The 26,077-nt window shown below is 35.0% G+C and overlaps 2 long non-coding RNA genes across 8 annotated transcripts in view; one reads left to right on the forward strand and one right to left on the reverse strand.

Moving 5' to 3' along the window:
- Positions 1–26,077, reverse strand: part of LOC114019152 — a 353,232-nt gene that overhangs the window by 98,550 nt on the left and 228,605 nt on the right. The window contains exons 1-4 of one of the 7 annotated variants that reach the window (XR_006287360.1): positions 17,383–18,716; positions 17,205–17,287; positions 14,708–14,766; positions 12,570–13,880 (exon numbers count right to left, since the gene is read on the reverse strand). This is a non-coding gene — a long non-coding RNA (uncharacterized LOC114019152). Of the gene's footprint in view, positions 1–12,468; positions 13,881–14,707; positions 14,767–17,204; positions 17,288–17,382; positions 18,717–24,413; positions 24,487–26,077 lie in introns of those variants that run through there. The other 6 variants (XR_006287366.1, XR_006287328.1, XR_006287352.1 and 3 more) reach the window with 6 other exon arrangements.
- Positions 1,640–17,047, forward strand: LOC122463824. Its single transcript, XR_006287450.1, has 3 exons — positions 1,640–2,594; positions 12,244–12,332; positions 16,716–17,047. It is a non-coding gene; the product is annotated as an uncharacterized LOC122463824 (long non-coding RNA).

Consider the following 26,077-nt stretch of genomic DNA (forward strand, 5'->3'; position numbering starts at 1 on the left):
GGGCTGCCTTGAGCATTGAACATCAACTGTGCCAAACTCGGTGATAATTTTGTGATACAGATTAATATCTGCCATGGCAGGTTCAGACCTTGAAATCCATTTTCACTTTGGACCCAGATCTCTAAAAGTAGGAGTCTTGTGTACTAACCTAGAGCCTAATTTATTAATTTTTAAAATGAAATCCTAAAGCAGTAGTAGCTCATTATGGCCACAATTCTGCAACGTGATCAGCAACAGTCAGATTGCTGGGCTTGCATGGAACCTCAGTGAAATCAATGGGGCTCCACACAGGTGTATCAGTTTGCCTGCACAGATCACAAAACAGAGGCTTGGGGCCTAGAAGAGCATCTGGATGAATGAATAAATACGTTTTACTGACCTTTTTTTAATATTAAAATGAGGGTCATAATGTGTAAATGGCCTACCTAGATTTTTCTTTTTTTTATTTGTGTTTTAGGGGCCCTCAGATGACATGCTGCTTTTTCTTCCTTTAAGCAGATGGAAATCATACTCCTTGCTCAGGTAGGTTTGTATATTATCAGCAAAGAATGAGGCCAGCCAGAGCAACAACTACTGGAAGTGCCACAGCTACTGGCAATGCTTGAGTCTGATGGCTAGCAGAAGAGACATCATGTAGTGGACAAGACAGGAAAAAAATGATTGGTGGATGAAGTGCATCTTGTACAAAGCTGTCAACAATGGCAGCACAGAGACCAGGAAGACCCAGCTGCAGATGGTCACCATCACATGCACCTCCATACAAATGACACAACAGTGATCAACAGATAACTGGTTTTGCCACATCACAAATCAGCTTGCTGAGTGCTAGTGCAATGCTGATTGCTTTCACTTCAAATTCTGTGCTCACCGACCATCACAGGGTCATCTGCATGCCAGTGTGAGCTCATCTCCACTACCACATTCTACATCTCCTCTCATTGCCTCTGTTCATTCTTGCATGGCCCATTCTCTTTCACACCTCTCCATTGTCCAACTGGTCATCAAAGATGCCTTCTTAACTCCAGCAGTTGCCTTCTTTGAGCCATATGTGGTGCTGAGCAATTGAGCCCAAAGTATTTTAACAAACATTATTGAGTACAACAGCCAGTTCTGAAAGTAACTGTCACTATCCAATGCATGGCCCTGTTAGTGTATTAACACACATAGTTGGGAAGGAACAAAATTATCTAAGAAAATTTTTCCTAGTCTTAACAAAATCTAATTTTATTCTGATGATTTTTAAGCTTTTGTCTATTCAAGGAACACTGCCTTGTTTCTAACACTTGACGCACATTTCTCACATTGGTCAGATCAGCTACTCAAACTGCCCTGGATAGAATGTTATTCAGTTGGTTTCTTCTACATATCTCCGATAGTCTCCTCTCCTAAAGGGCACAGTTGAGATCAGAAGGGCTGTGTATAGTGGTCTGGGGGTTCAATGGACAACACAAAGCCAGAGCTGCCATTATGGCGAGACATTTGAATGAATGCTTATGAAATAGGTCTCCTCCATGTAAACACACTCACTAAAGAGGCCCACAGATCCAGCAACTTTGGTGCTGTTATAACACCCAGAAATTAAAGATGCCATAAAGGTGGCACATCAACACATCTACGAACCTAGTATTTAGAGGTCTTTAGGGCCTAAACCTTCTAGAGTTTGACACTGTATGGCTATACAGGAAGGACAGGAAACACTGGATGTGGTTTAATCAAGAAGGCCTCATCTCTCCTTTCTTTAGCTCCTGCACAAAAGCTTCAAATTCAAATTCAAATTCTTTAGGTGTATTTTAGTAATTACCATACACAATTATAAAAAAAATGTAGTTAAACTTGTAGAAGGAGCCACTCTCATTAGGAAACATGCAGTCATAACAGACAGCGCCAAAGTAACCCTGAACACATTTAGCAAAATCTACTACACTTTTGTTATAAGACCACTATCTTTCAGCAACTGATTTTCACTGATTCCTCGCATGGCTTTTCTTTCTGTTTCTTCTTCAGCTGTCCCTAAACTTCATTTTGCTAATGTATGTTTTTCCCCCCTGAAAAAATCAGGTGGACCAAATGCATTTCTACTTTTTTTACCAAGCTATTAGAAAGCTGCAAAAAGCTATTAGGGAGTTCCTAACTCTGGCAAACAAATCCTCACAGGCTCTTTAAAAAAAAAATCCAGGTCCAACCCTGCCTGCCTATCTGTTTGTCAGGTTCACAGAGACCTGCCTCAAAAGAAAAAAAAATCCGTATTATGTAGGAGGAACAGACCATCTGCAGTGGGCTCAGAGAGACAATTAAAAAAAAAAAAAAAAGGAGGCGGAAGATCTGCGGCTACATTCGCAGTCACTGAAGACCCTGAGACCCAGGAACTGGCAGAGAGTGAGAGAGAGAGAGAGAGAGAGAGAGAGAGAGAGACTGTGGGTGAAACTGGAAGCAGGATGTACAAGAATTGTCACTGCACAAGGAAAAATTCTAAAAAAGTACAACAGTGTCAAGATCCGAGAAAGCATGATAAAAAAGTGAAATAAGAACTTATGAAGTTTTCCAGAAGATCTACTACCCCTACGCTGGCTAAGGTAGAAAGACGGACAAGGAAGGTAAGGAGGAATGATAAAGCCATTTTGGCACTGGATAGTCCACAGGAGACCTTGCCGGCACCAAAAGTTACTTTAGAGGCAAATGTGAGAAGCTCATAACAATGGAGAATTGAGAAAAGTTGTTTTTTCTTTTAAATAAACAATGCTAATTTGTTAAAATAGTTTTGTAAATTCTCATAGCTCTCACTATATTTGTACTGCACACAAATAGTTAACCTGCAGTAACAGCTGTTTGAATGCATATAAATCACATTATTCGGTGTAGGAGACAGGGAAAACTGATTTTATTGTAAAGGACACTGCGTGTGCATGCATGCCCGCACTAGAACAATGTGTAAGCATCAGAATACTAATCAAAAGAGATAATTATAATTTTTTAAAAGCCAAGAAAAGAAACATAACTGTACCATGACTAGGCAAATCTTAGTAGCTCGCTATAAATTAATGTGGTTTATAGAAACTTTTCCTGAATTGAAGAAACGTAACAATTTATGTCCCTATTCAAGCCAAAATTATCGTAAGTATTTGTCCTATCATATGTAACTTTTTTGGCTTTTTTTAAACACTAGGGATGAAATCTTGGTATCACCAAGGTCAACTGCAGAACACACATTTATTTTAAAGGGGCCAGAATTTCACTCTCCACAGGAGTTTATGCATAGTCTGATCCTGCAAAAACGCTTGTAATTACCTTTACTCACGCAAGAGGTCCCATTGACTTTGAAATGACCACATGTATGAATGAAGTTATCGCAGGAATAATTTTCAACATGATTATTTAAAAATGCTCTGCATCTACCCTGACATCACCCCTGCTTTACTCATAAAAAACCCCACATGCTTAGAGAACTATTGCAAGGGTGTCACATATAAATTTAGTTTGGTACTTAAAATAAAGGCCGTGTTGTGTACACATATACTTGTACATCTAAAACCTACTGCATATGTACTCTACCAAATAAAATGAAAGGCAAGACCTTGTTATAAAAAATGTGTGCCTATCTAAATACATATTTATGCTGATGCAGGGAGTTTAGGTATTTTCCAGATTGTTCTTGTATCCAAGTGCAACCTGCTTATTTTGACCTTAGTTCTTAGAAATTGTTGGTGCCACGATAAAAATATGGTCCTTGTTCCAACAAGCAACAAAACAGTTCTAATGACAGACTACTCCATCTGTGCTGTTAGAATGTACATTTTCAGTCTATAATTTATGTATGTTCATATAAATATAAATAAATGTTTTTATGCTTCCTTTAAAAAAATACGGTTGGAAATGCACACTGTACAACCTATACTGTATCTTGAAATGAACTATATGTTTTAATATAACAAAAGCAACAATTAAAATATTTTTGCTAATGACCACGGGCTTATCACCGTAGCACATAAGCACTATTATTTTTTTCTTCCTTATCTATTTCTGATTGTATATTTTATCCTTAAGTAAGGGGAGCTTAACTAAAATTCTCTATTACCACCAGAAAGTAAGGATAAAGAATGCAAAGTAAACTGTATTATTCACAATATGCTGTCAAACTGAGTAAAATGGTTTTTTTCATCAACCGCACACTCTGATGAAAAGGTATGTTATGGAAGAATGCATATTCTGGACCTTTCAGTTTCTCTTGTACCCTCTCCTTTTATGCAATGCAACTGTGGAAAAACACCCACTGGTACCGGTCGGATGAAAATGGCAATCTTTTCCTTTACCAAGATCTGGTACCAATTTCTTTGGATTTAGAGGCACTATATAAAAGACAGTGCTGATCTGTTTCTGAATTTGTATCTTGATTAAACTGTTAGACTGTGGCACAAATGCAGAGATTACCTGATTTTAAAAAGTTACTTTACTAAATTATCCAAGAAATGTAGCTACATCCTATTTTTTAAAATCTTCTAATTTATTCTGTATTTTGTTTTTATTTAAAATTTTGGTTACGCCAGATGGCACGATTCAAATGTCAGAAAAGCAGAAAATCATTTTACAGAAGAAACTATTCAAACTGTAAACTCCAAACAAAAATGTCTCCAAGAAAAGACTGCGCTGAAGCACTTTAAAACACAAGTGATGGGCAAAAACAATGACAGTAATTTTATCATTTTCTAAAAAAAATTTAAATAACTTTTGTCACATATGTAATTAAACACAAAGGCCCAGTTCGGTTCTCAGTTACAAGGGCATGAATCTGAAATAGCTGCACTGAAGTCAGGGGCATTCTTTCGGATTTATCCCAGCATTTGCTTTGAAGTTGCTAAGGTTAACTCATTTTCCCCTTAATAGCTTGAATGTTTCTCTATATATTTAAACTATCTAGAATTCTAAAGTTTAGGATGATTACTTTAACCATTGTTCTTGATTACATGGTAATGAAAAAATATCAACAAAAGCAGGCTGAAGCAAGAATATGTTCTCAAGGGCCCAATCATGCAAAACTCTCAAAAAGGAATTTTAGAACAGGCCCTAATTATTATTAAACCCTCAGTAACATATAGTATATAGCATTCTCTCGATACATATGTAAATATCCCACAGAAAGCTATTGAAATAAATTTTCAAGCCATATTTTCAGGATGCTGGTTTTCCTGTAGCTCATACTATTTTTTCCACCATTGTTCTAATATATGCTATTACAATTTTCTAGTTAATTTAACATACTGATTGTCCGAGTAAAGAATGTAGTTTTGCAAAACTTGTAAATGGTTTAAAATTAATTAGTATGCACATTATTCCAAAATTTAAGGTAGATGGTGTATACTTTGTGTATGTGTCTTTGCTACATTTATTATAAGAAGAAAATCAACTTTTTATATTAGTCAAAAGAAGGGAATTTATTTAAATGTTTTTCTCCAGTTTTTAATGTGAAATTTGGCTGCTATCGTTTTTTTCCCACATAAATCAACCCTTAGCTCTTTTGAATTGAAACAATATGACATGATTATTGTCGGAAATTTTATTGTTACTGAAATTTAAAACTTTCTGTACCCAATTCTACATTTTCTGTAAATCAAAACCCTATTTCACTTAGGGCTACAATTAAACAGAGGAAATCAAAGACAAAGTTCCAAGCAAGTCTTGCTATTAATCACTGGAAGAACTAGTAGTCCAAGTACTTTTATTGCAGTTTCTTTCTGCTTGAAAACTACATTTTAATCTACAACTTCAACTCTTTAATACAGACTGCATCGCAGATGAGGCAAATTAAATAAGTTATACTACAACAGTATAGTATTGCATACAATTTAGTATAATACAATAGCATTGCATTACAATAGTCTGTACATGACTCCAAAAATAAAATTTTGACTATGTAATCAGAGTTATTTATGGACTTATTTTCCCCTCTAAGCTCAACAGTTGCTTGTTGAAAAGTACATATCTGACAATGTTTGATCTGACACAATACCACTGGACAGTTATTTAGGGCCTGATCCCATAACCATTGAATTTAATGTGTTTTGCCCTGAACAACAATGGATGCAGGATCAGGCCTTTCACCGAATGTATCTGAGTTGAGTTTCTGTGCGCTTTTAAAAAAAGTATAACTTAAAAATAACACTTGATATGAACATGAAAATTCATGTCCAATGGGTTTCTTATTTAAAGAAAATCACAATAAGACATATTATTTAAACAAGAACAATAAAAAGTAGTGATGATAATGCACTGGATATATGATTTTAGGATAAATATTTATTTAAATACCGCATCCCACAAAAAAATATTGACTTTCAGTTTTTAACAAAAAAACCCCCATACTGGACTTTACATAAAATAGGATACGCACTGTTAGAATAAAAAGATTAAAAAATACCTCACCGTGTCATACTGATAATTTATCTTGAAAGTTACTGAATTACCATTCCCATACTATGTGTGACAGTAGTAGCATGACAGTAGAGTTTTGTTTTGCTGATTAAAATAAAGTGAAATAGGTATATTATTCACTATGACTGTAGATTTATATATTTCTGGTCTATTGGATCCTTTTATTCGATTTCTAATTCAGTGGCAGACTTGAACTGAAATATCCCAAAACCACTGGAACTGAACTCCTGGTGTGGCCAGTATCTGTTTCTTAGAATATAAAGTTCAAATTCCAAATCTGCCAGTCAGCCTCTGAGGCAGTATACTATTGCAATGAGCTTCCAGATCTCCAGTTCAAAGCATGGTGGAGCAAGCCATTCACTTTGAATGTACCACCCATCTAACTGAAGGAGGGGGAAAATACAACTTTGTCTTCTTTTCTGATTTGAGCTGCAGGCTGACCATATAGGAGATGCATGACCTAAACAATCACTACAGCGATAGTCTTGCCTGCTAATAATTTTGGAAATATATCTGTGGGTATTCTGAGATGAGGAGCGAAGAAAGAAAAAGTGATGCAAAGTCAATTTTAAAAAAATACAAGAATTTAGGACAAGTGTGGAAACAGGACAAAAAAAATGGCAAAACATGCTGCCATGACACAGTCATAAAATCTGTCCAAATGAACAGTCCAAACTATAGCCTTCATCCTCCCATTCCTTTCCTTCCTTAGGTTTCTCACACTCCATTATTCTATTTGGTCTCAAATTAGACTTTAAGCTCTAAGGTGTAGAGACTGTGTCTACCTGTAATTTGCTACACAATGCCAATACTGTATCGACCAAGCACTCTCGCTAGTTCTACTAGTACTAAACAGTTCAGTTTTTAACAGGAAACATAGGATGGGTTACAATACGAGGCAGAAAAGAATGGAGTTATCAGAGAAAAAAATTCAGCAAACAAAAGATCTAAAATATGTCAGAGGACATTACTTTTAACACGTTTCCTCCCAGATGGCTACACTAGAGGAAACATTTGAAATGCATCCTGCAAAGGACATTTTTGTAATCAATTATGTCATTTATTTCCATACGCTTTAATAGAATGTTAACAGCATACTGTATTTTAATGAGTTGTAAGGAACTATTCTACACTGGAATGGGATTGGATTTAGTGATTGAATAGATCATTTCTATCTCCAGCTCTTCTGATTTAGGTTTAGATTTTTGATTTCAGGTACCTGTGTGCAGAATGCCACATGCCTTGTAATCACACTTACTGCTTATGTATGTACAAAACAGAATAATTTTACAAGATGGTGGTGGAGAGTAGAAACATGCTAGCTTAGGAAGGGCACCAACTAATCTTCCACCTATGAAAGTTTGGTTTCATAGTCCACTTTAGACCATGACTAACACTGATTTTTAGGAGGAAGAAGAGTATTCTTTTAGACCCCATCACAAAACCATCACATAGTTTTGTATGATCGGAAGTGCCTACCCAAAATAAACCAAGAACTAGAATAGCAGCTGTAATGGAGGTAAAGGTTGAGATACTTTAGCAGCCTTGTACAAACTAATGTTGTTAGTCCCTCAATTTCATGAGCATTAGTTGCACTCACACATTTCAAAACACCTTACACCTTTCCTCCCACTAAATAAATAAATAGAAACCACATACTCTAAGATATACAACTTAGCATTTTGAGAAAATAAATTGGTTAGTCTCTAAGGTGCCACAAGTACTCCTTTTCTTTCCACCATTAACTATTTCTCATAGTTATTTCTGCATAGTCATTGCAATCCCTGTGCAAAAAGTAAAAATTATTATCCCCCACTTTACAGATGGGAAAACTTAGGCAGAGAGGTGAAATTACTTGATTGAGGCTAAAGAGAGTCAGTTCTAGAGCTGGGTTTAGATTTAGGATCTCCCAACTCCCAACCCTTTCCTCATGCCTCCAGATCACTGGCACCAAAACATGCCCATATATGTGAAATTATGGCCAGGTTCTAACTAGCGTGCTCCACTTTGTTTATGAAAGTTGGAATGGCAAAGAATAAATCTCACCATGTTTTTCAAAGTAGCACCACAATCTCTTTGTTGGCCCAATCATACAACCAGCCCCTCTGAAATCAACGGGACAGTGAGATTGCTCACAGCAAAAGCACTTCATCCAGTAATAAATGTTTACATGTTTAGGTCGTAAAGAAGAACTTCTCCCCTGTGCAGAGGGCTAGAATATGGCCTGTGCAATACATAAATTGACTTTAGTGAGACTTAAAAGATGTATAGGCCTGGAACTGGCCCTCTGCGAAATGGGTTAATTTCACCCTATTAGAGTAACTAGTTCAGTAACCAATGGCTTTTCTTTTTTTTAAACTAGTGCTCAGAATTTGTAACATTACAGAATGCTGTGAAATGTATCTAGGAAAAACCTCTTCCAAAATCACCTGTAGACTTTTGTGTTGATGAAAATGTGTCAAGTGAACCAGTGAGGAATTGTAACCAACTGCACAATTCACTGTCCAAATAGTTTTCAAAATTCATCTCTGAATGCAAAGATCATTTTAAGATGATTTTGTTTGTTCTTTATAAGAAATTTTAAAGTAGTGTTCAGAATTAGAAAGTGCTGAATTTTTCATGAATTCCTCTCCAGGGAAGCTTATTAGCTGCTTTTTATTGAAGGTTTTATTTTGGATTTGATTACTTCTGCTGAGGAACATCCATATGACCACAGAAAATTACAATTTCTGATTCTATTTTGGAATGTAATACTTACTCACTTATCCTCTTTTTTTGTGTACTCTTCACTGTATTCTGTTCAGCAGATATCAGAAATACAAAGGCCTAAACCAATAAGATAGATATATGACCATCAAAATTCCATCCTAACAAGGAATTTTGTAAATGGCCATAGGTTTTAACCTTATGCAATATGGCCCTACCTTACTCACAACAGAAGACCGATTTTGGGAAAAGAATGTATTTCTGTTTAATTCTTGACGTTCTTTTTAACTAGTCAGAGCTGCAGATACTGATATATGAAGTATGGTATGACATGCTGCTGACTCTCTAATTATGGAATACGGATGTACAATGTCATCAGCAAGTGTGAGATCATCCTTCATATGTTACAGAAGTCATGGATGAGAAATCCCTTTTTCACAATTAGGTGAAACAAAACCTCTACTGGATGAGCTACCCTGCATCCGGCATGGCCTGCTCTCCCACATCAGATACAACTTCCTGCTCACCTGTTGACACACCCCAAATTTCTCCTCTTTTTGTAGATTCAAGAAAGGGATATGTAAACCATTTTGGCTGAGGTCACTATACCAGTCTATGGTCCACCAAACTGTTCCTTGCCTTTTAAGCTTAATCAACACTGTAAGTTATCAATCATAAAAATGATTTTTGGGGCCAAAATACAAATATCTGACAATTTATATTTGAACTTGTTAAAGAGGAAAAACAGCTTTTATGGGTTAGCCAGAGGCAAGTCAAAGACTTACCATTTTAAATAAATATTTTACATATGCAATATGATTTTACATATGTATATACACACATATTACATAAAATTCAAATTAAATTAAATTTACACACAATGAAAGTGTGTGTGTCCATATATGTGTGGATCTATGCACATAAATGTGTGTGTATATGACGGCACAGATGCACACCTACACACACAGATACCAGATACACACATTCTAGTGGGGTAACACATTTTATTTGAATTAATATTAAGACATTCAAATGCAACTGAAATTTCAGCATAATCATTTTATTTATAATTTAAAATGTAAATCCATACCTTAAATCGGTCATTGTAAATCTTAATTTAAGAAACAAAATGCATAGGTGACCATTTTAGCATAATTCCACCTTCTATATAATTTAAATATAGAATTTTTTAAAATGAGAAATTTACATCCATTTGGGGGAAAATTAACTTTGCAACATTTAATTATATAAACTGATAAATTATGTATTAAATTTAAAAAATCTAAACATGTTTATGTAATAGAGATGGAACAGAAACTTTCACACAGCATTAAAAAAACTAGCAGCAAAGTTTATAATGAGAATATATGACCCTTGGGTCTTTGGAGCCGTAGGCCTTCCTTTGGCCTTTTAATATAGTTTTCATCCATTTTGGTGCATATTCATCCCACATCATGAACCTTACAACACAGAGATGCACGTTAAAGGAGGGAGAATATGGATGCCACGTCCTTTAAAACAAGACAGCAGCATTCTGGCACTCCTTTGTTTAAATCAGTCAAACCATAGAGACACAATATGCACTGTGTAAGTCTAGACAGCGCTTAATATTAGTTAGATGCACTTTAAATGCTCTCTCCATTCAAGTTTAGGTTTCCTGTATCAATCATTTACATTTAAATAAGTGTTACTCTGCTTCAAGGGACTGATCCAAAACTCACTGACATCCAATGGAGGTTTTCCATTGACTTCAATGGGCTTTGGATCAGGCCCTAAAGGACCGGACATAATTTTTCTACAAACAAACCAGACAATAAATATAAACTGTTGTGTACAACAAATGTCAATATGCAAAATCTGATAAGGATTAAAAAAAGATGGTAAATGACAACAAACAGAGAACAAGAGCTATATTATTAATAATTCTTTAAAAATGAGATGTGGTATACAGTAGGAAGAATAAAGTAATTCTAAAATAAGAATCCTTTGTGTATGAATGTAAAAGCAAAGATACAGACCAAGAGTTCACGAATGCAATCAAATAGCGTTCCCTACCCTTTTGCACATTAACTGAGTTACAATTAAAAACAAGACAAAATACCAAAAGGCTGCCAAAGCATTCAGAAGTCTAAAAGGCTTTTGTGTATCAATAAAGCACCTACTAAACTGAAATTATTAATTAATTATCAATTCAAAATACTGCAAATATTTGTAATTTTTCATGTTGATTACACCAGATAGATGAAAACTTAAGTTTTAAGTGAAAACTTGAGTTTTAAGCAGAAACCTAATATACTTTGTGTTGAAAAACAATGACAGTCTTTAACAAAAAACCAAAAACAAAATCCAACAACATTCCAACCCCCCACATGGTGGAACAGGACATATACTGACTTGAATTATGAATGCAAAGTGGTTTGGCATACCATGACTGCAAAATACCAAAATACTACCAAATATTTTTCTACTCAGCCACCCCCCTCCCCAAACTAAGTAAATAAAATGACACAAAATCAGTCTGTTTGCATTTTCTTTTTAACTTTTTCAACCAGTTCTTTCCAGTATGTTTTCCTGTTTGTTTATATTAGCAGAAATAAGGACAAATAAAATAACGAAATACAAAGAAAACAAGACCACATAAGACAAGTATTTTTCTGATCCTACCATCTAAACAGATTTGCAGTTGTAGTTATACACTGTAGCTCACATTTTCTGTCAAAAATGTAAACAGAAAGCATGAGAGATTTTTGATCACTAAAAATGAGGATGTATTTCCTCTTCTTGGTTTTTTCGTGAGAAAAATGGTGAGAAATTCCTGTCTTTTTTCACTATATGAAAAGATACCATGTTGACCAGACAGGTGTGCATAGCATATGCATGTACATCATGCTAAATACACACAAGACTTCAGTGAGCTGGAACAATGCTGCAGAATTATCAGTTAGCAGTGTATATATAATCAATCAAGAGCTACAGAAAATGAACACTTTATAAATTAATATTTAATAAAGGCCTATTACTTGTAATAAGAATAATATTTTCTTATTTTTTTTCTCTTACAAAAACTATGATCAGTGTTTGAGGTGATTTATTTTTCTATTTTTTTTTAACAAGTCTGAAAAAAGCATGTCATCTGAATATTTCACTAAGATCAGGAAGGAGCTGGATGTTTCATCAGCAAATAACCGGATATGAAGGCTAAGGTAATGGTACTCTTATAGACAGCCAAAATTCAGTAAACAGTCATTCAAAGGTGTCATTAATATTTAGAATCCTTCCAAAAAACATTACTCTAATTTAAATAAAGAATTCCTTTGTAGGAAGCCACAGCTTTAAATATGTTCCTAATCAGAACCCAATGCTTCTCCCGCTTCTTCCTAAAACTCTCATTTAGTGCACCAGGGTCATGAAGCTCCTTGAATCACCCTTTATCATTTTTGGAAATCTAATTTACACACACAATGTCTTTTAAGAAATATTTGGGAATGACGTTCCTGAATAAAGTCCACCAGACTCCTGAAAACAGTGAGAGGGAAGAGAAAGTCAGTCTAATGGTTGCACTGTAATTTAAAACTGCTACGTACACAGGCTTGATCCAAAACCGACTGAAGTTAATGGAAAAACTTCCATTGATTCCAGTGGGCTTTGGATCAGACCCTTTGTTTCCAGAGGTCTGATATAACAAGTTTCAAATTTACTGAAGAGGCAAGAGTGTGTAAGTATTTAATAATTAGTAACAATAAACTTCAAAAAATAATGGTTCTTATAAGGACTACCCAAAATAATGAGGGTTTAGATTTAACCACATACTTTAAAAGAGATTGAACTATGAAAGGGCCCGATTCTGCAGCTCTCATTCACGTGTGTAGTCTCAACAGTAAGGCCATCAGGAGAGGGAGGCAAAATCAGAGTTTTGTTCTATCTCACTGATTAAATGAAGTACTTTACCACAATCCTGATCCTACTGAAGTCACTGGGAGTTTTGCTACTGACTTACGTGGAGGCAGGAGTAGCTGCAGAGTTTACATGGGTTTCTTTATTTAAAAAAATCATACATGGATTTGTTCACAAACACTAATATATAGGTAAGACTTACAAAAGGGCCCCACAAAGCGTATAAACAGATTTATTGTGCCCATTGACTTGCAGGCATGCAAATGCCAATAACACTAAATCCTGACGTTTGCGCACATAGGGCCTGGTCTAAATCCCATTAAAGTCAATGGATGTCAGTAGATTTTAGATCAGGCCCATAATTACAGGCATGAGCAAACAGGGGTTTACACATGTATTAGAGTTTGTGCAAATGTAAGCTTGCAAAAGCTTGCACATGCACTTAAAAATCTAGCCTGGCTCTTTTATATCTACCTATTTGCCAGCACCTACTTACCTATGCATGTCGAGGGTGCCTACCAGAGTGGTTCTGGGTATAAGTACTACTCCATTGTCTAAGTGCTCTTGCTGCAATCAATAGTTTATCTAGCTGTATGCATGCAGAATAACTGAATGAATATTTTTGCACAAATCAGATACCATTGTATAGTGTATCAACACACACGGAACACGTTTCTTCGTCTTCAGTTGTACAGCATGCACCGTTTGAAGAATGAAATGTATCGGTGTTTCTAATTAAAATGTAGTTTTTGCCAGACATAAACTATACAAATCAAAATTAAAATTGTGACATGGTGTTGCATTGTTACAGATCCATCGGAACAGCCAGTTTAGCAAAGAGTGATGATTATCTGCACCTGTTTCAAGCTGAGGGCAAGTGAATGCAGTTAAGAAGTAAAATGCCTCATTAGAACACATTTCAGATTTCTGAAGAGAAGGTGTCACAATCACAGACCTGCCCACACCTTAAGTAACCATTTGCATGAGGGACTTTGAACCTTGTGGTTCAGCCTTGTAGACACCACAGCTTGATTATGTCACAAGAGCCAGTGTCACATGGAATGAAGGCAGATTACAGTGAAGTCATTCCATTTGTGAGGAAGTCAGCGAAAACATACCACTGATTCAATGATTCTATGTTTTATATGCAAATCTCTTCAAAAGAAATCTGGATGGAAGAAAATATTCCTTTCACTCCTTTTTAATTTTTTTATTTTTAGTCTCTAAAGAATGTTTAATAATATTTGAGATGTGTCAAAAGAGGCCAGTGCTCTATGTCTCTGTCTGTGGCCGTATGAAATAACCTAGGGTTTATATCATATCATATATGTAATATGAGCAAGAACAAGGAACTATAAGTATCATTCAGAGAGATGCCTCAAACCAAAACAAAATAAAAAAAACCCTCCTTAATTCATATTGGCTCAAATCCTTCAGGACTCACCCGGGCAAAATTCCAAAAATTTCAAATTTGCCCGAGTAAGGACACCAGGGTTTGGCTCTCAGTGATTTAAGTACAATTTATTACCTTTGAAAGTAATTACCCTATCATAATCCATCCACTTGTGTAAAGTATTGTGCACTTTGCTCGTTTTGTTGTATTGCAATCTACTCATAATCTTTTACATAGTATCTGCTCTCTGTTCAGCACTTCACATTACTCAGAATCCTAGGACATGTTTACCTTTTGCTGTTGCATCTCCTTCTCCCCATATATCAATAGTATTTGGTAGAACAAATATTCTGGTAATGGGATATGTGGGATTTGAAAAGGGAATACTGGGATTTTTGTATGTATCTCATTTACATGCAACAGTATCCACAAGAACCAAAGTACTTTTAGGAGGAATTAAAAATAAAATAGTACCTGTTACTAGACAATAGCACACCCTAAATTATTAAAAAAAAATTAACTGACACTATTATATAAAAACGCACAACTTGATTGATATAAAGAAAGATATATATTTTTAATTATGGCGGGTATTATCCATCCTTGCATTTTACATCCATATCCCACAAGCTGCAGATCAATACTTCACAGTCCAGTATAAAATGTTTTAACAAGTTAAATATTTTAGCTCATGAGCGTAATTCCTAATATAGCACCAATCTGAGGGTTTTACTGAATTTTTTTATCACTGGTTTTTATTTTAAATATTAGTCAAAAATAATTTGAAACCTAAAAACTTGGATGAGATCAGCCGCCTAATGAATTAATTTTCATCTCCCCTTCCTTCGATTAATGTACGAAGTACATGATTTTATGCCTTATTAAATCAATTCATAGCATGCTCAAGAAAATGTTCATTATGAAATAAACCAATAATTCTGCTTTTATTACCTTTTTCATATCTATAATTTATAGCGAGTCATCTAGAACGTAACAATGCAAGCTAATTTACTGTAAATAATTTTATATTTCTTGTAAAAATACTTAACAATAGAACAACAACAATATGACAAGCTAGTGAGAAAAAAACTTCTATAGATATAGAACTATTAAGGTCATGTATCATGAAGCAGTTTGAATTTCCCTTGGTGTGAATTTTATTTTAACTACCATTTTCTGATTTTATAACTACTACAAATAGTATAGCTTAAAACTCCCCAACTATTATTCTGTTTGCATTGTTCTATGGAACTTACACAGGCCTCTACAATAATACTTTGAAGAATTTAATTTTAGCTTTGCTACCATTGAGTCATACATTCCTGAACTCCTTCTTGATCTATACAATTCACCAATACATACTCTGCCTGGTTTTGAGTTTAATCAGCTTTACTACTAAAAGTTGTTAGTTGTTTTTTGTTGCCATAAAAGAGTCCAAATGCAATGCTATTACGTGGATTGTTTCAATCCAATATTGTCAGTGGCCAAAAATTAAACCTAGCTTTGCACAAGTTAGTTGATACTTTCTTATTATTTTTGTTTAAAAAATAGATCAGTTCAGATTTAGTTGTGTTTTTTTTTTTACTTAAATGCACTGACACAAATAAAATAAAAATGAGCAACATTAAAATATTTTACTAAGCCTTCATATTTTGCAGTGTAAAGGAAAGCATTTTCTGTTACAAGCCTATACAGAAGTACATATCTTTCCAGCAGAACAATGATATATTCTCATGTATTTGCAAATGTACATTTTACTTGGCTGCATGAATTATACACACTAAATATGATATCCACCTTTTCATAGTACTGATATATCTTAAGTGTTCAGAGTTTGCCAAATTGACTAAGAGTTTCAGGGTTATGACAAGAACATCTACATCCACATGCTGTTTTGATCTATAAATGGCATTACATTATAAAAGTATTATACTTACATAAATTCCTTCATTAATATTTTGTGTCCCCTAAACTAGGACAATTCTGAGCATTCAGAAACAATACTTATAAAAGCAGAAAATACGTATGCCAAAATGCACATTGCTAAGACAATCAGGAAAATTTAATCGTAGTGGGATGCAATTACCAATGGTCATCACTGAGTAACATTCAAAACTATCAGTTAATAAATGCACATATGCACACGTGCAAACACACACACATATAAATGACAAAGGCTAATATAACTCAAGATTAGCTGTTTTTATAATTGGTGAGAACATAATTGTCTAGCAACATATTTGTAATTAAAATAAAAATCTGAATTTGCACCACACAACTTTGTTTTGTTTCTTTTCAGGGCTGAGCTTCCTTCTGTTTAAAAAAAAAAAAAGACCTAAGGGGGAAAATAAAGTGCCATTCAACAAAGAAGCTACAGTGTAATCAATGAAGGCAAGACTGGCACAAGTCCTAGAACATTTGCATTCAGAAATAAACGCCGTGATCGACCTTTGTCTGGTTTTAAACAGACTGGTGAAGGGAGGAGTAGACTTGAGAGGGAGGGAGAATGAACCCCCACAAAAAATTAATAACTGTACTGCATCCTTAATAACCTGCAACTGATCATTTAAAATTAATCTGAACCTTGATGGTCCAATATGTATTGCAGGTTAAAAATAAATGAATACATAGTCAAAAGGCAATCTCCTGATATCTACTAAGAGTTTCTGAAACTTAATTTTCCTACTTGGTAATTACTCCAGTTGTTCACTCCATTGTGGAGGCAAATAAACATGAAATGTTACCGCATATCAATCAGATGCATCTAAACGATGAGAAAGACTCTTACCCTGTGAATGGTGGGAAACAAGCCTCAGGGACCAGGTACGGAAAGAGGATGCCAATGTGTTCACCTTGCAGTTCTGCAGTCTCCTGTAAAAGCAGATGGAAGGCACTGAGTGAGCTCCATGGTATTTCTTGATTGTGCAAGTGCATGCAGGCCTGGAAGAAGGGAAGGCGGTCCTTACCTAGCAACGGGTTCCAGCTTCTCGTCCACATGCTTTCCCTGCCACAACTACCCCTGGCTGCCAGCTCCCAGCAACAACAATAGGAGACTAAAGGGGTGGCATGAAAAGGAGAGAGAGAAAGAGAGAGAGAGGGAGAGAGAGAAGGGGAGGGGGAAAAGAGAAGCGTGTTAAGCTTGTCTGGTAGTTAACAAGTCTTGAATGAAGAATGTTAGCAAACAGACAAACAGCATGTCTGATGCATGCTAATGGTCCTGGCTTCACCACTGACACTATGAATAATTCAGTAGTCCAAAAAAAAAACCCGCCTTATCTTTTCAAATGCCTATAGAGAGGACGAATAAAAAAGTACACCTAAACTTTCTCCTTTTAGCCTATATCTGCAGATAAAATTCAACAGAAAGGCTGGGTAGCTGACAACACTTTTACCAATGTTGCCGCTTACACATTTCCAATTCCTATTTTTATTGACTATTAATTTTCCCCATTTACTGCCTATTTTATTCCTTTTGTCTTGGAGCTGGCACCTGTCCCAGAGACAGCATTTTACCGCACACCCCTTTTCCCTCCTAAACAGTGAAAGAAAGGGAGGGGAGGGACCCTGCAAGGACAAAAAAGCCCCGCAGTATTTCCATTTCAGCCACGGTCAGATTATAAGGGGGTTGGAGGGCTACCATCCATCCTTGTTCATGTGGCACAGATACCTGAAGCAATTAAAAAATATACAGAAAGAAAGAAAGAAGCTGATTCCATGAGCAGCACAGGGCACTGGCACTCAGGGGAAAAAATCGCAAATAAAAGCCATCATTCTCACAGCACACAAACTAGCAAATCCTGATTCATTGCTCAAATACACCAATTTCTTTAACCAAGGCAGAAAAAAAATGGATCAGCGGGGGTGGTGGTAGAAATACTTGTAGCTTTAAGCTCAACACTGCAATATACTGTACAGCCAAGCACAGCACAGAAAACAAGAAAAATTAGTCCCGTTTTTTTTTGGTTTTTTTGTTATTTTTAAAAAAAGGAGAAGGGTTTAAATAAAGGAGGAAAAAAAGAAGATCCTATTTGTAGCATTTTGAAAAGTTCTGCTCTGGCAAAGGCCGTCTGAAGAGGAGGCCCTTGCAGCAGGAACGCAAGCTGCAGCAGCAATCTTTTTTCATAGTCCAATCTCCCCCTTGTGAGCGACTCGAGCCATCTGGCTAAGAAAGAGGAGGAGTGTATGAGCTAGCGAAACAGAGAAGACTGGAGCTGATGATGAAACAGAGGCACGGCCCTGCGTGAGCAGGCTAGTTTTCATCATACGCACACACACACACACACACGCACGAGTGCGCGCACGCACACACACACACACACAGTGCAAGCAAGCATACAACAATGAAATTAAGCACCCCCCTCCATACAGTAACACTTGCTTCAGCGCTCCTACATTTGCCTCTAAATACAGCACAATGCAGTCTTGTGTTTAAGACGGGGGTGGGGAAGGAAGGAGGGGAGAAGGGAGACACGCAGCAAAGGAATTTTAATGCATGCACAATGTGACAATAAGTTTAAAAAGGCAGCTCGTCAAATTAATCTTTTAATTACAGCTTTTTTTTCCATGAGAAAATATCTGCAGGGATAAAAAATATGAGGTTCTCTCTCCAAAATAATAAAACAAAATATAGTTACAATATTAAGCCATCCATAAACACCATCAAAATGCAGCACAGAAAAATCAGTGTAGTAAATGGGGATTTAGAAAAAGTAAATACTGTATGTGACAAAAACTTACTGATTTTGTTTTCTCATGCCCTTACTTCTAAACCAGCTGCACAGCCAAGCTGAGGCTGCTTGGCCCTTATAACTATCTTGGCACAGAGTCAAAAGCTGATAAGCATTTGGGCGAGACAGCTCAACTGCTGTGCTGGAAGAAAAACAGCTGCCATGATTGCTGTTTGATTGAGAGCGCTTACACACACACACACACACACACACACACACACACACACACAACACATCGGACGGCAAAGACGAGCTACAAATGCCTGAGGATTCAGCTTTAGAGGATCAACACACATTTCCTTTAAAAAAATATAAGTATTATAAGGTTTTTCCTCTCTCTCTCTCTCTTTTAAGAAAATGTACTACGTAGAATTGCTTTTCTTCTTCCCATCCCCCCTTCATAACCTCAAGCAAACTCGAGGAATCATGCCAAAAGTCCCGTTGCTAGTTACCAAGTGCATTTTTTTAAACGTCCCTTTTATACTTCTTTCCCTCATGCTTGCTGTGGAATATGCAAGTGAGATAATCTTTCCATTACTTAAAAAAGCAATTAAAAACAACTTTCAGTTGAACTTTCCTTTTTATTGAGGGGGCAAATGGGGGAAGGGGGGGGAGAAGAGGGAGAATATTTTTTCCTCTTCCCAGAACCCAACATTTGGCTTTTTCCATTTGTGGCAGATCACTGTAACTCTATTGTAAAACAACTTCCTGCCCCTTTTGGCTCAAGTTCCAGTAGCTGCTAGGCTAAGTTCATAGCACAAACTTTTTTTCTCCTTGCCGAAGAAGCAAGACAAAAAAAATCCTTGCTAATTATTTTGACCTCTTTTTTGCAAATGGATTCATAAGATGAATTTATTGCAGTCCCCTTAGCAATGTTACAAAAGAGACGTCCGTATACCAGCTGGATAATTCATAAACTTAAAAGGTGGGGTTATTATATATATATATATATATATATATATATATATATATATATATATATATATTTTTAATTTTTATTTTAAATCGTAAGTCTTAACATCAGCACTGATAACATACTAAGCTGCTTCATCTGCTGTATTTAATTTGTATATCTATCATAACTCAGATCGCTGGCTTAGTATATTCAGCCTCCCCCCTACTTTTCATCTGCTTTTATACTCTAAGCTAATCTGTACCTCTCCTCTTCACTCTCCCCACCTCTCAACTTATCCTAATGAAAATACCCACCCAAAACCTCCCTCTCCCTGCTAAAAAATAGAGATGTTTGCAGTTCTCTGGTGTAACCAAAAGGTAAAAAATAAGGCCTCCACAACTTGCTCTCTCACGCTCCCTCTCTCTCTCTCTGTTTCTCTCATAGCAACAGCATTTCCTGGTACGCCTGCTTTGGCATCCATCAGCATTTTTACCCGTCCGAGTGTCCTTTTGCGTCACATCTCGCCATTTCAGTCAACCAATGAATTCTCCCTGTTGTAATAATATGTGTGTGTGTGTGTGTGTGTATCTATATCTATATATTCTGTTATTGGTATGTTCAAAAAATGTTTTATATGCTTTCCTTACAAAAATGCTGTCAAAATATTCGATTTGCCCTACCATGGAAAAAAAAAAGAGACCTTACACTATTCAACCTGAGGGTGTCCTCCTCCTGAAAGAATTTTACCATAAGAAAAAAGGGGTCAGGTGATTAGTTAAGGAAAGCCATAGTTGTCCCTCTGATTTAATATTTATGCTGCTTATGCTATTATCTCTATCATGGCTGCACTTTAAACCAGCTATGAGGTTTCATGTAATTAGAAGTCTATACAATATATTTCAATGGTCTTATGAAATACTCCTGATAAAAATATTTAAAGAAGTTTTGTTCATTAAAATATGGATTAGGAAATAGTGGCAGGAAAAGAAATATGAAAAAAAGAAAGCTGAGATGTAACATTTTATTCCCTTGCAACAATCGGTTTCCCTCCCCAGAGACTTCTCTCCAGCCTCTGAAAAACTCACTATCCTGGAAAATGGAGTAAAGGTATTTCAAGTCATAGCTTTTACAAACGGCAGTCCCATTTTCATTTTTCATAAACTCAATGACTCAAACATCCAGTATTTCAATGGTCTGACTTACTGTCACTTACAAAGATAGTTCAAGATATTTTATACTTAACACTGTTTAAAAACAGCATAGCTTCCGATACTACCATTCAAACTCCTAGGATGCACTCTGCCTGACTGCTCACTAGCAAAAGCCATACTGCTAAGAACCCATATTACACTAATTAAAACCACAGCCTCTACTGTACTTGACAGTACATATTTTTCTGCTACATATAATGCAGTAAACTGAAAACCATCTTCCCTTTTTCAAGCATAACTTTTATCGCATTTGATCTATTAAAGCAATGCATCAGCCAGCTCTAGAAAGTCTAGGGCAGTACATGTGGTTTTCTACACAATGAACCATAGCTGAGCTGTGCTGTGCTGCATCCTGAATGACTACTGAAATATTTAACGACTCGCTCATATCCAACTTTCTCATACAACCCCAAAATCTTGAGAAAGAGCTCTCTCAACCACTAACATTCTAATCAGGGTAAATATTTCTTTCATTAAGCCAAATATATGCTTTATGGTCTACCCTTAGCAATTTTTTTTAACAGAATGAAACCACAAAATGTTTTTAGTATTTGTTTTTGGAGCATCACAATGCAAAATCTTTATGTGACTATCACAACACAGGATGACAAAACATCCAAATACTCTCTTCTATCCCTCTTTTTGATGAAGTAAGATCATGTTTAAGAATCATGAGCTAAGCCTGTAGTAGCTTATAAATGATATGTCCATTGCATACAGAGTGCATATGTGCAGACACATGTGCCATCAATTCAGACAGCTTCCTGACAGTTAAAAACTGAAAGAAAAATGAACGTAGGACTCTAAACCTATTGGACATTAGAACTATTTTTGTACAATTTCTTATTGCTAACCTTAAACAGTGGAAGACAACATGACATTTACTGTGGCATGCATTTGTCAGCACACGCAGGCAAAAGTTATAAATCCTATACAAAAGAAAGCAGATTATATTCCACTGTGTATCCAACAATTTTTATACTGCTGACACAAATACAAATATGATTTTAGATTTTTTTAATGGTTGGACTAAATTATCCAAAGATCTTTGCTTTCACTTATGTTAATTCTCGAAATGCATGTTAGTTTTTGTTTCTCAACATCTTATTATTAATTCCTGTCCATTCTATGTCAGAATAAAGATCTCCCTCTTCTCCATCTTCCAATTTTTGATAAAGTAAGAAACTGAAGACAATTAAGCTCATTTTTTTTCTGTATCTGACCTGGGAGAACTTTTGGGGGATGGAGGACGGGGACTAAAATGAATCTACATTATGCAATTATGGCTGCAAATGCACAGTTTAACATCCTTTTGAATTATCTTAGCCCTTACATCTTGTACCATAACCTAAAATAAGAGTGAAAGTAACCAAATTTTAGATCACTGAACAGAAAAAATAAGGTTTAGAAGAGATAAGGACAAACAAACAAAATTTAATTCTGTACTCTGTTCTTAATGGAGCAAGGATTCAAGAAAAGGAAGTGGAAACATTATTTTAAAGTCCATTATCTATGAATGAGTTCAAAAATGTAAACAGTTAACATGAAGGCGATATTTTGATATTAACATTATTACATATTTTTATAACCTTTTCTTCCCATTTATCATAAGACCTGTCTATAGGAAACACAATATCAAACCTCCTCCTTTTATCCCTTCTGTTGTATGCTTATATTTTTAATTCACAGTAGGCTCTCTGCTTATCTAAAACAAAGATTAACCTTGGTTCAGTGTAGTAGAGGTACCAAAACTAAATTCAGATTTAAAGAAACAGTACATTTTTTTCTTTTCTTGTACACAATAATTGAATTTTTAATAATTGGTAGCACCTAATTACCTCTGATATATATATATAAAATTAAAAATGAATATGCATATAAATTGGAGAAAGCTGATCCAATCAAACAAATTATTTTTCTACAGTAAGTCTCTGCAGAAAGGTTTAATTGCATGTCTTAGAAACACATTTTTAATAATGTCCAAAAATATTCATTTTTGTCATAACTGACAACACTGAGAATGCTTCCTATATAACAGAAGGTTTTTCTTTTTAAAGATACTTACCAAAAGTTAAAGATAAATCTTAAAAAAGCAAAGCAGTCTTACCAATTGTCCGCTTGAGACTCAAGGTGACATACAAAATCAAAATTATTGTAGATTTTATAATCTGTACAGTATTTACATATTGTACAGTCCTGATTTAATACGATTCTGACCTAGTCTTGTATAACATCCTTTAATGTCAATGGAACAGTGGCAATTTAGTCATGGGGACAAAAGACCCCTAAATACCTATACACCAAATAAAGACAATTTTGAAATAAGTGTTTCTGAATGTCTAAAGGTGGCTTGAATAAGGATACATTTCAAAGATATTTTCCTTCAGAACATAATAAAGCATTTCACATAAACATTTCCTTCATTACACTATATTTTAACAGGAATGTTTTATAGAAAACTTGGCATTAAAATGGTATCAACACAAATGAAACTCTGGCAGGAGAACAATTTTTTTTCAGGAAGAAAGCATTAAACAGTGCATTGCATTAGCAGTTTTAAAAAGTGTGCTAACACCACATTTTTGGTTCTTTTGTAACTATTTTTAAACGTACAGAGCCGTGTGCTTAAAACTGACAGTATCAACATTTTGTCCTATGTACCGTATTGATGAATGCTCACACTACAATCATAGAATCAAAACACAAGATTAAATGTTGCTTACTGGCTTCTGTTTAGTTGTCATAAACATGCTGCAAAATTTTCATCTGCTAATTTCATAGCAGTGTATATCTGTGATGGAGGGCTAATCTTGAAACTAAGCAACTATATAAAGTAGTGTATTTTTTTATTTTTAGAGGACAAGGGAATATCGGAACACTTACAGCACATGACACATTTTATTTTACTAAAATTTAAATCAGTAACTGCACAGCACATTTTTGAAGTTCAATATGGCTTTTCACATTTACACTAGAATCTATTAATTCATGGTTTGATGGGCTATAATTTATTTTTAATACAGGGATTGGACTATACAGTTTTACAGTATGGATTATCGTCATTGTTTGATAGTCTAAGTCATTTCCTTTCATATCTTTTAATAGAAAGCAATATATTATAATACAATATACGTTAATTTCTGTATAATGTATATAAAACATACATGTCTGCTCTGAAGTTTTCTGAAGGTCCATTCCACCACGCTCACTCCGGTTTGAGTAATGCAAGGTGTCCCACTGAAAGCAATAAATATTTTAAAAATATTAAAAGTCAATCTATAGAAGAAAATCTATTTCCTTATTTTTGAGATTTTATTTGTAATAGGTTTATATTCCCAAATTAGCTAAACAATAACAATTATCATAGATATTAGGATTTACAGTATAAGAATTAGCAACTTCTGTTACCAGTGAAGGCATCTATGTATTATTATACAGAACAATAGAGATCCATTACAAGTTCCGGGACACTATACTTCATGCATAAAATATGACATGACTAGTTGTTAAAATGTATTTTGCAGGGGACTCTTGTAGTATGTACATTTTCTCCTTTGAAAGCAAGTGATTGTTGAGGGGGAATTGTTCGTTTTACAAAGATGTTTTTTGTTATGATTTTTAAATATAAGAAATAGAGCAGACAAGTTACATTTTTTAAAATAAACATCAAGGGGCCAAATTCTGCCACCATACCTTACTCAATGAGTAGCCCCACTGTAATCAACACACAATTAAAGGAGATGAAATAAATGGTGCAAAGGCCACCTGTAAAATACATCTTGATAGTTACTGAATGTCATATTTTATGCACAAAGTTTAATATCCTAGAAATTTTAGAAGATCTCTATTATACTGTACAATAATACTTTTACACCTTCACTGGTGACTGACATTACCTAGTTTTTATGCTGTATATCTTCTGTTCTATTCTAATGCCTATGGCAATATTTTACCCTGATATCACTGGTGAACATAGGGCCACAGTAAGTTATTGGTTTTTAAATAGAACTCTCCACTAATTTAAATAGGAGTTCTACTTAAAATGTCATGGAGTTTTAGCTAGCCTACAGAAAAAAATTCTGAAGAAGAAAAAGCTCACTGTTAAACAATGCATGACAAGCTGCAATAGGTTAGCAAATATATATGCTTTAATTTTTAATGAAATCCACAAAAACAGGATTAAAATAGTTTTATACTGTAAACTAGCATACATTTTCAAACAAGATAGTAAACTCTCTGTGAATAAGGTTGCAATATACTAGAGTTCGCATCTTTAAAGTATAAGGAGAGGAGTAAAATTTTCAACAAAGGTAATTATAATGATAAATGAGACGATAAGGTACAGTACCAATTACTATAAATGGCTTTAAATAAGAAAACTTCAGTAACAAGTGGATGTGCATTACAATAAAACATACATTAAACAATGACAATTCTTCGTTTATTTACAGATATGTATATTTATGCAAGATTCTATAAACATATGATTTAACATGTTATCCAGTTGCAAATTGATTATTAATATTGTTTATATATTATATGTTTAACTTTAGTTTTCCAAGCTCAGTTAAACATATATTTCTCTTTAGCCAATTTATACTATAGTAAATGATACACAGGACACATTTTAACTTTATCTAGCTAGCTTTGGTGTATAAAAATGTTGAAACTCGAATCTGAAACTGTAAAGAAAAAAATATTTAGTAGTGGTGGAATTAAATCCTTTTTCACAAAAGAGAATCTCCTAAGAAGTACTATGTTGACACAATATTGTCAAAGCAGTAAAATCTCATCCCAAGAGAAGAAAAAATCCCATTATACATATTAT

This window comes from Chelonia mydas, chromosome 1, assembly GCF_015237465.2.
Source record: "Chelonia mydas isolate rCheMyd1 chromosome 1, rCheMyd1.pri.v2, whole genome shotgun sequence".
NCBI lineage: Eukaryota > Metazoa > Chordata > Testudines > Cheloniidae > Chelonia > Chelonia mydas.